Source organism: Diplotaxodon limnothrissa, linkage group LG3 (genome assembly GCF_057381915.1).
Source record: "Diplotaxodon limnothrissa isolate DT_005_m linkage group LG3, D_limnothrissa_male_GT1.1, whole genome shotgun sequence".
In the NCBI taxonomy this organism is placed as follows: domain Eukaryota; kingdom Metazoa; phylum Chordata; class Actinopteri; order Cichliformes; family Cichlidae; genus Diplotaxodon; species Diplotaxodon limnothrissa.
In genome coordinates this window covers 5,315,223-5,329,593 of record NC_140598.1, presented here as the reverse complement: position 1 = coordinate 5,329,593, position 14,371 = coordinate 5,315,223, and the positions used below count along the sequence as shown (strand labels likewise).

General features: G+C 43.7%; 1 protein-coding gene across 1 annotated transcript in view; it reads right to left on the bottom strand.

Annotated features, from left to right (window-relative positions):
- Positions 1-14,371, bottom strand: part of LOC146634319 (protein NLRC3-like) — a 580,191-nt gene that overhangs the window by 352,062 nt on the left and 213,758 nt on the right. The gene's annotated exons all lie outside the window — the stretch shown is intronic.

Below are 14,371 nucleotides of genomic sequence, written 5' to 3'. Positions count from 1 at the left end.
GAGGGTCGCAGATGCCAACAGACTTAATAAACTAATCCGTAAGGCCAGCAATGTTGTGGGGATGGAGCTGGACTCCCTCAAGGTGGTGTCGGAGAGGCGGATGCTGTCCAAGATAAAGACAATGTTGGATAACACCTCCCACCCACTCCATGACATGTTGGTCAGTCACAGGAGCTCGTTCAGTGAGAGACTGAGATTACCGAAAAGCACCACTGAACGACACAGGAAATCATTCCTGCCTGTGGCCATCTCCCTGTACAACGCATCCACTTAACACATTGTTTGCTGCTACAACTACACGTTTCTTTTCCAACTATTTATTTATGAGTGACTTATGTATGTATGTATGTATATATATGTATATATTGTACTATTCTTAGTTAGTGTATTGTCTGTCTTGTCTTAATGTTGGTTTAAAATGGAGCACTGTAACAAAAAATAATTTCCCCCAGGGATCAATAAAGTATTCTGATTCTGATTCTGATATATGTACGGTCGGGGGGGGGGGGGGGGGGGGGGGGGGTCCCATTTCACTGCAGGGCAACCTGCATGTGACGAATAAAAGCTTGATTGATTGATTGATTCCAGATAAGAACCCGCTACACTCTTTTCTTATTCATTCACACTTTCTCCTCTAAAATGGGTTTAACCTAGTAATATCAGTAGGATGTCATAGCAGATATAACACCGTCACCCTCCGTCATTAATTTAATTGGAATGTTTCTGTTTCGTTTCCTTTTTTTGTTGTTGCTCACAGTTCATGTGGTTTCTTTCTTTCTCTTGTCTTTCACTGCTGTGGTCACCTACTTCCCCACTCACCTACAAACAACAACCTCTATTTCTCCATATTTTCACAACACGATCACGCAAACACATCAGCTCAACGGCAGCACATTCACAACAGCCTCACAGCACGCACAGACTTGCAGGACACATAACACAAGCCACGCTTGTTCATATTAGTGAATATTCACACACATAGTCAGACTTATGGAGCCTCTCACCACACTTTTTTTTCTCTCTCTCTCTCTTTCTATTTACAAACAAGGGATGTTTCCACACTCTCTCCACCTGTCTAAACGAAACACCCAGCGTACATCATTAGACATACACACACAATTATGGGCATGCTGAGGTTTGTCACATGGAATGTAAATGGAGCTGGCTCCAGAGGAAAGAGGTTAAAGATATTTAACCAGCTTAAAAAACTACAGGCAGATGTTGTTTTATTACAAGAAACTCACAGACCTGTCACAGGTTTAAACGAACTTAAAACACCTGAGTTTCCTAACGTGTTTGCAGCCTGTTATAATTCTAGACAACGGGGAGTAGCAATTTTAATACATAAAAATGTTAATTTTACAGTACTCGATACAGTTATAGATCCAGAGGGTAGATTTCTAATTATTAAACTATCAATATTGAACAAAAAACTATGTATTGTAAGTATATATGGTCCAAATGTTGATGAACCCTCATTCTTCCACGGATTTTTTAGTACACTCTCTGAACACCTCGATTGCGCACTCATTCTTGGCGGTGACCTCAACCTTGGACTAAATGAAGAAATGGATAGGCTCAACACAACAGGAACTCAGCGCAATTGGCAATCCACAAATATAATCAAACAGTATATGAGCGACTTTGGCCTTCGCGATGCATGGCGCTCCCTTCACCCCAACAGTAAGGAATATACTTTTTTCTCACATGTCCATCACTCTTACTCTCGTCTGGATTATTTTTTGGTCAGCAGCTCACTGCTGAGCGACATTTCAGACACTGAGATTCATCCTATAGCTGTCAGCGATCATGCTTCTGTATCTTTAACACTAATGCACAAGAATAATACTACGCCAAGTAAAAACTGGAGATTTAATACATCACTGCTTAAAGATGAAGACTTTATTAAATATTTTAAAAAGGAATGGACTTCATATTTAGACTTTAATGACACTCCCGGAATATCTGCTTCTGTTCTATGGGAAGCAGGGAAAGCTGTGATGAGAGGTAAAATAATTTCTTTCTCATCACACAAAAAGAAAGAAGAAAACAAATATATTCAGGAATTAGAAAAAACCATCAAATCACTAGAAGAAGCCTACGCGTGCGACCAAGATCAGGAAACATTGAACAAAATACGCAAGACAAAACTAGAATTAAATGAAACTATTAATAAAAAAAAAAAAAAAACACACAATTCCTTATACAAAGACTTCGCTTGCAGAATTTTGAACACAGTAACAAATCAGGTCGATTTCTAGCCAACCAGTTAAAAATAAAGAAAGAAAAAAACAACTATATGTGCTGCTAAAGATTTATCGGGGAACACAATATATGACCCTGGAAGAATAAACAACATTTTTAGGGATTTCTATGAAACTTTATACTCACCACAAATAAACCCATCTAAAAATGAAATTGACCTGTTTCTTGACAACTTTACTCTTCCAAAATTACTAGACAGTCAAGCAATGGAACTGGATTCGCCACTGACGCCAAGTGAATTCCAGGAAGCCCTGATAAGTATGCCCAATAATAAGGCTCCAGGTCCAGACGGCTTCCCTGCAGAATTCTACAAAGAATTCTGGACAATTCTGGCACCAGTATTCCACGGAATGTTGCAGGAAATCGAGGAAAATGGCAGACTACCACCAAACATGAATTCTGCCAACATTAGTCTCCTGCTAAAACCAGGCAAAGACCCTTTATTTCCCTCAAGCTATCGTCCAATTTCTCTTTTAAATGTAGACCTTAAAATAATCTGCAAAGCTCTCTCAAAGAGATTAGAGAAAATAACCCCCCTCTTAATTCATCCTGACCAAACTGGTTTCATAAAAGGTCGGCACTCCTCAACAAACACTCGTAGATTACTTAATTTAATAGACTACTCATACAATAAAAACATCGAAACCATAATATTATCTCTAGATGCAGAAAAAGCATTTGACAGAGTTAACTGGAAATTTTTATTCACAACTTTACACAAATTTGGTTTTGGAAACTCTTTCATAAACTGGATAAGAATATTATACAATTCCCCAACAGCTCGTATCAGAACAAATGACCAGACATCCTCCAGCTTCTGTCTCCTGAGGGGCACCAGACAGGGATGCCCACTCTCTCCTTCACTTTTTGCAATTTTTATCGAACCTGTAGCAGCAGCATTTAGACAGGCTACAACAATTAAGGGCATAAAATGTAAGAACATAGAACATAAAATCAGTCTCTATGCGGATGATGTGTTGCTTTTTCTGCAAAACACACAAACCAACCTCTCTGAGGTAATTACTCTAATAAACTGGTTTTCAAGAGTTTCAGATTATTCAATTAACTGGCCAAAATCTACAGTTCTCCCCATTAACTGCTCCTTCCATAATACTTCCTCTGCCCCACTGCAATCCGGAACTATTAAATATTTAGGTATTAATGTTTCTCCTAAGCTTTCAGACTTAACTAAATTAAACCACATCCCACTTCTAAAGAAAGTAGAAGGCGATCTGACTAGATGGAAATCTTTACCCATATCACTCATGGGAAGGGTCGCCACTATAAAAATGATGATCTTGCCAAAAATAAATTACTTATTTTTGATGATCCCTAACAAACCATCACAAGATTGGTTCAGATCTCTGGATTCATATATTTCCAAATTCCTTTGGAAAGATAAACCCCCGCATATCAGCTTAAAAATGCTACAAAAAAAAGGGATAGAGGAGGATTAGAACTGCCTAATTTTCACCAATACTTCTTAGCCAACAGGCTTCAGTTCATCTCGGAATTGTTAAAACATACCTTCTTAGATGAGCCCTGGCTAGATGTTGAACAGGCACTATGCAAGGATCTAGAGATTTCAGACCTACCATTTATTAGCTCAAACATCAAAAGACATGAATGCTTTAAAAGTATCAACATCAGCTTTTCTCTGACAGCATGGTGGGAGTTTCTAAAAATAACGAAGTCTTCATTAATCCCATGCAAACGTACACCTATCTGGAATAACCCTGACATATTACAAAACAATAATATGATTAATTTCCCAGAATGGAGTTGTAAAGGAATTAAATACTTAGAACATACATTAGAGGGAACAGAATTTATTCCATTTGACAGACTAGTTGCACAATATGGGATCAACAAGAAAAGATTTTTAGAATATCAACAAATTAAATCCATAATAAAAAAGAAATTTAACCTCAGTCAAGTTGAATTACAAACACCACCAAGTGCGGCACATTTCCTTACTCTTAAATCCCCCAAATTATTATCTAAAATATACAGAACACTTTCTAAATTAGATGAATCAATATCACTTCCTATTGCAAAGTGGGAAGCAGATTTATCAGTCAGTTTAGACCAAAACTTCTGGTCTCAGGTATGCTTAAAAACCTTTAAATTGATTAAAAATCCCAGTCTGCAATTAATACAATACAAAATACTACATAGAGTGCAGTATACAGGTCATCGGATGTTCAAGATAGGCTTTACATCTTCCAACAACTGCTCACACTGTCAAGGCAATACACCAGACAATTACATTCATGCTCTTTGGTTCTGTCCACCAGTGCAGAAGTTTTGGCGCGAGATATGTGAAGACTTATCAAAATGTCTGAAATGTAACATTCCAACTTCCCCCTTAGTGTGTTTGTTGGGCAGCTTAGATAATGTCACTTCAGAAAAGAATATAGCCCATATGGTTTTCACTGCCCTATGCATAGCCAAGAAAACTGTCCTCATGAACTGGAAAAATAAAAACAATCTTAATTCTAACCAATATAGAAATTATCTATTAGATTACATTAGTCTTGATACAGCCTCTGCCACCACATCAGATCAATTGCTCTGGGCTCCTTTGATCAGCTCCATCACCTAGTGGGGGTGGGGGGGGTCATAGTTTGGTCCCGCCTTCACTGTTGTGATTGGTGTGGGGGTAGGGACAGGCTTAGGGCGTCGGGGGGTTCCCCGGAGGCATCTTCCTTGGGGGGCTCAACCCGGGGTAGCGGTCATGTCCGGTTGGGGGCTCTTCTGGCTCTCAGGTGACTGTTTCCTCGTGGCTGCGTGCAGCGGGGCTAAGGGAGGGTCTTTGCTGACGGACGTGGGTTACTGACCTGGTAGCCTGGCTGCCCCTGGGTGGGTCCGGGATGGGCGTGAGGTTCTGGGGGCGCTCCGTCTCTGGGCTGGGGCCCTGGCCGGGCCTCGGGGCCTTGGATCCTGGTTGGTGTGTTGCCGGGGTTGAGGGCGGGTGGGTGCATGGGGGCCCATCCCTGGCGCAGGGTGCCGCTGGTGCGTCGAGCCACCTGGGGGGCTCTTCAACTGGTGGGGGAGATTGTCACACCTTGCAGGAGCTTTCCTCTCCTCAGGAACTCTCTGCAGGAGGGGGAGATACAGGAGAGGTGGAGGAAGATCTCAGCCTGGGTATCTATTGTCTCATGTAGTCTGGAAGATGAGTGGATGGTGGGGTGGGTGCAGTTTTCTCTGTGGTGGGGTTGGGTGGACTGTCCCGGGGCTGGGGGGCGCTGCTGCGCTGGGTCCCGGTCTGGATGGGCCTGGGCCCCCTTTCCTTGGCGGGTCGCGGAGTATGGGAGTGCCTACTGGGGTCAGCGGGGGAGCTGGCCCCGGGTAGGGGTTACCTGCCCCTCCCTTCCTTCGCTCCCCATCTCCAGCTGCCTCCCTCTTCCCGCTCCACCACAACCACCCACACATGCAGGGCCTTGGAGTAGGGGTATGTCACCAGGGTGCAGAGGAGGCTACCCCCCACCCCTCTGTCCCCTTCTGGCTGCCTCTGCCTCAATTTTATCCCACATCTTAGACAATCACATTACTCACACTCTCATTACACATACATATAGGATCTTGGGGGTGGGCACGATACACGGAGTCTAAATTACCATCAGGGTTGTACACCTCACCCCTGGCGTCGTTGCCCACCTCTCAATTTTAAATACACGTGCGACATTGAGGGCTAGCAGGAGGGACTATGCGCTTACCTGCTGCTCTCTGGCAGGTAACTCCATGCCCTCCTGGGTTTTAAATGCACCTTAGAACACACATGCATCAACACTACAAAGATGCGGGTGGAGGGAGGCTTGGAGTCTTCTCTCACCCCCATTCTCTGCGGCCTGTTGGAGCGGGGGGGCTAGGAGGAGTTGGCCGTCCGACTGCAGTCTGGAGTGTGGGGCCTCCCTGCTGCTGCGGAGTCGGGGCGGTCTGCCTCTCCCCACCACAGGGAAAAGGGTAACACCACCTGGGTCTGGGTGCAGTTCCCCCCTCCAGGGGCAAGGGTACCTAGACCTGGTTCGTAGAGTACGCTTGGGGAGTGTGTACAGCGTCTCTTTATGTCCCAACCACATTGGTTGAGTGTGGAGTAAGTGCATATGAGAGCATGAGGGTGGGAATGGATGTTTGTGTCTGTGTGTTCCTGTATGTCTGTGTCTATATGTCAGGTTGGGTATCAGACGCCACATCTCTGGGGACATCTCAGGCCCTCCAAGGTTTGGAGGCCTATCTCCACCACCACCATTTCCCCTGCCGGTGGCGGACTCCCTCAGGTGTCGGTGCATTGGTGGTTCTTTGTGTTTGGGGGTGGGCATCCGGGTACACACCGGCTCACTCCTTGGCGGCCGCTTATTGGGGCCTGGAGCCTGGGGCTCGCTCGGGCCACTTCGAAGGTGGGGTGCCCCCGGCCTCTCAGCCTGGGGCTCGGTCACTCAGGCACGGCTGGCTGCCGGCGGAGCTCACGGGCGCGTCACTGCAACTCCCCCTGGCTTCTGCTCCGCGGCTGCTGAGTGAGCCCTCATCTGGGACTCTCCTCAGCTCTTACTGGGACAGTGGCGCGGCTGCCCCTCTGTTGGTCTTCCTTGGTCTCTTGTGCTCTGGGAGCCTCTGGATGTCTGGAGGTTTGATCTCCTCCATACCTGCTTCATACCCTGGAGGACAGGGCTGTGGCTCCCCACACTCCCTAGCAGATCGTTATATGGAGAAACCTTTGGAATGCAAGCATGCTGATCCACACAGGTATGCACACAGGTGTACACACGGATATTCACAGACGCGGACTACAGCTTTCTTGGCTGCTGCCTCAAAGCACATTGTGCGCTGTTTATCTTGCGTGCTGCACAATATCGTTTATTATTTAGTAACTATTGATATCTATGAATAGCTAGTTTATTGTGATTGTGCTGTTTTTTTTATTATATTGCTCTTTGTTGTTTGCTTTCTCTTCTGTTTTTTTCCCTCCATACAGGTGACCCAGGTGTTTTATTTGTTTGTGTTTTTTTTTTCTTTCTTCCACCCCTTCTCACCGTCTCTTCTCCCCTTTGGTTTTCTTTCTCTCCCTCTCTTTCTTTCATTCTTTCTCCCTGTCCTATCCCCCAGTCATGTCTGTCCCATTTGTAGCAACTGAAAATAAAATAAATTCATATTTATAATAGAGATGGACCGATCCGATATTACGTATCGGTATCGGTCCGATACTGACCTAAATTACTGGATCGGATATCGGAGAAAAATAAAAAAATGTAATCCGATCCATTAAATATCACGAAAGCACCTCACAAAACTTGCAACACGCCGTAACTCGCCTCAGAACGTTAGCACGTCGGAGCAGTATGCATCACGTGATAGAGCGGCTGTGGCATGCGGGACCGTCGGTGGTCTGGATAGCATGTGGAGCTTCGCTAGCAACCTGGCATTTCATCTCCGACAAAGTTATCCCCGAGAGAAGTGAAGCAAGTGTGTAAGTCCATCTCTGAATGTTTGTAAAGCTTTCCCAAGTTAAGCTTAACAAGCGACTGCCTCTCGCTCTCCGGCTGCTACTTCAATCGTGAAACTGCTCAATGATCAGCTGATCGGCTTTTCTGTCGCGAGTCCGTCTCTCTTGTTTGTTTTTGGCCCACTTTGCACCAGAAAGAGGAAACCAGCGGCTGAACAACAGCAGCACGTTTAAGCTTGATAAGCTGTTGTTACAATTTATTTAATATTACTTTCTACACCAGGATCTTTTTCTATGTAGCTGACGGCTGGTAACTGTGCAGGGGCGAATCTAGCAAAGTTTAACCAGGGGGGCATTAACTGGGAAAAGGGGGCACAAAGACATACTTTTCTTTCTTATTCTCATTTAAAATGTCGAGCTTTTAATAAATAATTATCTGACACCCAAAGTTTTAATTTGATGTAAAATGAATAGAAGTCAATTACTGTATATAGTGACTATTAAGTCTAATATATATACCCTAGTAAGCTATAGTACTTTTTCCTTTGGGAAGGTACCATCTGTGCAGTCTGCAATTTTGTTGAAGAAAGATGTTGAATCTATTTAATATTTCTTGAAAAATAATTGATTTCTGTGCATTTTTTTTTCACACTGCATCAAATTAAGGTTGATTACGTCGATTAAGCATCATGGGGTGGCGCGTGAGGGGTGGTTACCTATTTTTTATTTATTTATTTTTGTTGTTGCTGGGAGTTGGAACCCTATTAGTTAGGTTGCTTAATATTTACGCTAAGTACTCTTTAAAATACCAGAATAGGGAGGATGGTGTAGGTTTAAGTTTATTAAACCTCCAACTTGTTTTATTCCATACGTTATCCATCTGTGCTTGGTGCCAAGGCTGAGATAAACGAGGAGTTATCTCATAAAGAGGAACAAACAGTACTCCAAGAACAGACAAAGCCCAGCAGAAACCTTGAGGAGGAGCTCCATTTGCCCCCACCCGGGAAGAGCCTCAGAAAGGCAAGAAAAGGGGTCCCTATTTGCCTCCAACTCTCTCAACAACACCAACGACCAGGACAAGGGACCACAACCTTCCCCAGTCCCCCAAACCCCTGACAGGCCATCACCCTCCTCCCCCTCCCTTTCTCCCTCCCCCCCACACCTGAAATTCACTGAGGAGATGATGGAGCGGGTCAATGCTGGGCTCAGATCTACCCCCCGTCCCAATCCCTTTTTGTCCCCCATAAACCCCCCACCAGAGCGGCCAAAGGTTCGCCATCGAGCCCCACCCTCAACAGAGCAATCGAAGTCACATTGCCCAGCCTCGCCCCCCTTAGTTCCTTTTTACCATCTTCATGCCCTGTCTCCGCAGTCTGATGTGTGATGTGTGAAGGGTCCGGGCTATGAGGATTATGGCAGTGGTGACTTTTCCCAGGAGAAGCTGTGACCCTGTTTACTAGAAGGTTTTACAATCTCTGTACTTTTAGGTGACAGAAGGAGACATGTGGCCTGGTCAAAACACAGAGAGGTGCACTCTAAAAGATCTTTAAACATAGTAAACATACCTTGTGTGCCACAGACTGCTCCCAAACACGAGGGGACAAGTAATGCCTCTAAAACACTTAAGTTGGCTTTATTAAACGTTAGATCTTTAGCTGGGAAAACATTTTTAATTAATGATTTAATCACTGAGCACAGCCTTGATTTTATGTTTTTAACTGAAACTTGGTTGGACCAAAGTAACAGTGGAGCTGTTCTCATCGAGACGACCCCTCCTAACTACAGTTTTATCAGTGAGGCCAGGGTGAGCAGGAGAGGAGGAGGGGTTGCTGTCTTATTTAATGAATCATTTCAATGTAAGCAGCTATCTCCTGGAAGTTTTCAGTCTTTTGAATATGTGGCTTTACAGCTGAAGGCCCCATCCAAAGTTGTGTTTCTTAATGTTTACAGGCCTCCCAAATACTGCACAGACTTTTTTAATGACCTCAGTGAACTGCTGTCTGTGATCTGTGTTGATTTTGACTGTGTAATTATTGCTGGGGATTTTAACATTCATGTGGACAACCCTCAGGACAAAGGGACTAAAGACCTGAGTAACACTCTGGGCAACTTTGGGCTGACTCAGCATGTAACAGAGGCCACACATAATAGAGGACACACTCTTGACCTACTGATCTCCAAAGGCCTGAGCATTTCAAAGGTTACTGTGTCTGATGTGGGCCTGTCTGATCATTACTGTGTTTTCTTTGAAAGTAAAATCTCAGCCCACACAAATATATCAACAACAGTGAGCACAAAACGGTGTATAACTGAACACAGTAGTGCAATTTTTAACCAGGTCTTCCCATTAACACCTGACCTGTCCAGAGGGTCAGTCAATGAGCTCGTCAATAGCTTCAATGCTAACATGTTAAATGTAATGGACACTATTGCTCCCATTAAGGTGAAGGTTATCTCTGGAAGGAAAAAGTCTCCATGGAGAAACTCCACACTGGTGAAAAATGAAAAAAGAGAGTGTAGGAAAGCTGAGCGCAGATGGAGAAAAACAAACCTCCGGGTTCATTATGACATTTATAAAGAGAAACTTCACAATTATAATTTACAACTGAGGAGTGCAAGGAGGTCCTACTTCTCTGACATCATCACTAAAAACAGCCATAATGCTCGGGTCTTATTTTCTACAGTTGACAGGCTAACAAACCCTCCTGTGCCAGTGGCAGCTGAACTTCATTCGACCATGGCCTGCAATGACTTTGCCAAATTCTTCACAGAAAAAATCCAAAAAATTAGACAAGCAATTGGTACATCAACAGCAGATCCAGGATATGTACTGTGTCCACCAAAAAACTGTTTAAACACCATGAAACAGTTTCACCCGATTAACAGCAAAGACCTGGAGGACATCTTAGGTCAACTGAACTCCTCCTCCTGCTGTTTAGATGTCCTGCCAACAAGTTTTTTCAAAAAGGTCTCAAAGACTTTAGAGTCAGACCTGTTACAGATCGTCAACTTTTCTTTATTATCAGGTGTGTTTCCAGAATCACTAAAAACTGCTGTAATCAAACCTATACTGAAAAAGGACAATCTTGACAAGACACAAATGAACAACTACAGGCCGATCTCAAATCTCCCGTTTTTAAGTAAGATCATTGAAAAAGCAGTTTCTCAACAGCTCAGTTACTTCTTAAAACAGAATAACTGCTACGATGCCTTCCAGTCAGGTTTTAGACAGAACCACAGCACTGAAACCGCTCTGACCAAAGTGTTTAATGACATATGTCTGAACACAGACAGTGGAAAAATGTCAGTCCTAGTTTTACTGGATCTCAGTGCAGCATTTGATACAGTTGACCACAACATATTACTCAAACGACTGGAGAACTGGGCAGGTCTTTCAGGAACTGTACTAAACTGGTTCAAAACATACTTAGAAAACAGGAAATACTTTGTATCAATAGGTAACTTCACATCTGAGCAGACAAGTATCACATGTGGAGTTCCCCAAGGTTCCATCTTGGGACCCCTTCTGTTTAACATTTACATGCTCCCACTGGCACAGATTATAAACAACAACAAAATAAACTATCACAGCTATGCAGATGACACACAAATATATATCACAATGTCACCAGGAGACCAAGGCCCTGTGCATGCTCTTGGTAAATGCATTGAGGAAATCAATGACTGGTTGTGCCACAATTTTCTCCAGCTAAACAAAAACAAAACTGAGGTAATAGTCTTTGGCGCCAAAGAAAAACGATTACAGGTCACCAGAGAACTTCAATCTATACATCTAAAAACCACAAACCAGGCGAGAAATTTGGGTGTAGTGATGGATGCAGACCTAAACTTAGAAAAACACATTAAGACAATAACAAAGTCAGCTTACTATCACCTCAAGAATATTTCAAGGATAAAAGATCTGATGTCTCAACAGGACCTGGAAAAACTAGTCCATGCATTCATCTTTAGTAGGCTTGATTACTGTAACAGCATCTTTACAGGTCTACCTAAAAAAATCAGTCAGACAACTACAGCTCATTCAGAACTCTGCTGCTCGAGTCCTCACTAAGACCAAAAAAGTGGACCACATCAGTCCAGCTCTGAGGTCTTTACACTGGCTGCCTGTCCGTCAGAGGATAGACTTTAAAGTTCTGATGCTGGTCTATAAAGCTGTGAATGGTTTAGGACCAAAATACATCAGTGACCTCCTGACCCAGTATGAGCCTTCCAGATCCCTCAGGTCATCTGGATCCGGTCTTTTATCAGTTCCCAGAGTCAGAACCAGACACGGAGAAGCTGCATTCAGCTTTTATGCTCCTTATATCTGGAACAAACTCCCAGAAAGCCTCAGATCAGCTGAAACACTCAGTTTATTTAAATCCAGGTTGAAGACTCACCTGTTCTCAGCTGCATTTGAATAAAGCACCAAATCCACACTTTTAAGCTTAAATTTCAAAACTTACATTTAACTACTGATTTTATCTACTGTTCTGATTTTATCTGTTTTGATTTTATATACTGTTTTGTTTGTTTGTTTGTTAATTAGTTAGTTAGTTTATTTGCTTGTTTTAATCAATTTTAAATCATGCTTTTTATTTGTTTCTGTTCCTAATGTCTCTGTAAAGCACTTTGAATCACCTTGTTGTTGAATTGTGCTATACAAATAAACTTGCCTTGCCTTGCCTATTAGATTGATCAGTATTGCTGAACTATGAAATATTTTTTTTGTATACAGGTATAACAGAATAGTTTTAGTGTAGTTGTTGTTTTAAACTTGATTATGAACTTGCAGACTTTCAAAATGCAGCAAGATATTTAAAAAACAGTTTTGTTGATTAAAAAACACTATATCGGATTCATATCAGTATCGGCAGATATCCAAATTTATGATATCGGTATCGGACATAAAAAAGTGGTATCGTGCCATCTCTAATTTATAATAAAGGTCAATCAAATGGACCAATATGGCAAGGCCATGATGATCCACTTGGTAAAATAAATCCGCTTGGCATTTTTCTTGGCCTTAAGACAACAATTCTGATGGCTAAAGACCCAACGGGACAAAAAAAATAAATAAATAAAAGATCTGGCGTTTGGAACTATTTTGGTTTTCATGTGACGTATGACCCTGAAGGTAAGCGTGTCATGGACTAAAGTAAAACAGTATGTTGGATGTGCCACGCAATGCTCAATTACATGGGTGGGAACTAGTGTGTTAGCGCAGTTGGCTCGTTAACGTGTTGGCCGTCTAGCCCCACGCACGGGGCGATCAGGGGTAGCTCGTTAACGGAGATTTGCCGTGTTGTGGTGTTAACATCATTTCAACGAGATTAACGCTGACAGCACTAGTGGGAACACAACGAATATGACTGCACATTTACGCCGACATCATCCTAGTGCAAAGACAAGTGGAAGCAGACAAAAACAACAAGCATGCATGCTACAAACTTTACCCGAGTCATTTAGACAGCCGTTAGCACATGATTTTCCTTATGGGGACCTGATATGTTTAATATTGTGGCGAGCTCAGACAAGGAGGAGACTGAGGTGTCGTTTGGTCTTGCTTCCCGTGAGCTAGCCAGGGAGCACAGCCGTTTATTAACATCTGCAGAAGAACACTGCCGCTAGCTAACTGCTCAGCGCGGCAACCGCACAGCAACAACAACACACAGGGCGCCCTCTGACCCCGGAAGGACACACCATCGCAGCGAGAGGGCGTCACCCGTCACTATGGCAACATAAACAAAACATAACTGTACAAACAGAACCCCGACCAGCCCTGACCCGCTACATAGCCCCAACCTAAGGGGTCAGTCGTCCCCGACGACCCCATTACCCCACACAAAGTCCTGCAAATGTCCAGGTGCCTTCTTTTGGCGCACCAGCCGGTCACGACCGGCGGGGGGAAAGTCACTCGGGTCAGAACATGGGGTGCCACCATCATCCCACTTCTGACACCAATGTGGCGAGCTCAGACAAGGAGGAGACGGAGGTGTCGTTTGGTCTTGCTTCCCGTGAGCTAACCGGGGAGCACAGCCGTTTATTGACATCTGCCGAAGAACACTGCCGCTAGCTAACTGCTCAGCGCGGCAACCGCACAGCAACAACAACACACAGGGCGCCCTCTGACCCCGGAAGGACACACCGTCGCAGTGAGAGGGCGTCACCCGTCACTATGGCAACATAAACAAAACATAACTGTACAAACAGAATCCCGAACAGCCCTGACCCGCTACAATATGCTGCTGAGAATATAGCCCAGAAGAAGCGGATAGTATAGCTTTTATTTTGGAAAGAGCCATTTCTCTGTAATAAACTCTCTTTTCCAAAGATGAGTGATTCCTCAATCAGATACAGGGCTTGCAAAATTGCTAGTCCGATGTCCTGGGGCTAGCGATTTTTCCAGTCGGGCTACCAAAATCTATCTCTTCCCTGCCCGTCGGGCTATTGTAGGAAGGAAAAATATATGTCAATGCTTTTGCATTCTTTCGGAAATGTAGCTGGGTAATTATGTCATTGGCATCGGTGAGCCACTGTCAATATGTGACATATTGAAATCGCGTTTGAATTTGCGCTTGTTTTTTGCTTTCACTTTGCAATCGCGCGAACTGTGTATAGAGAGCAACAGCACTGATCTGTGAGTGATGATAATTTGTGCAC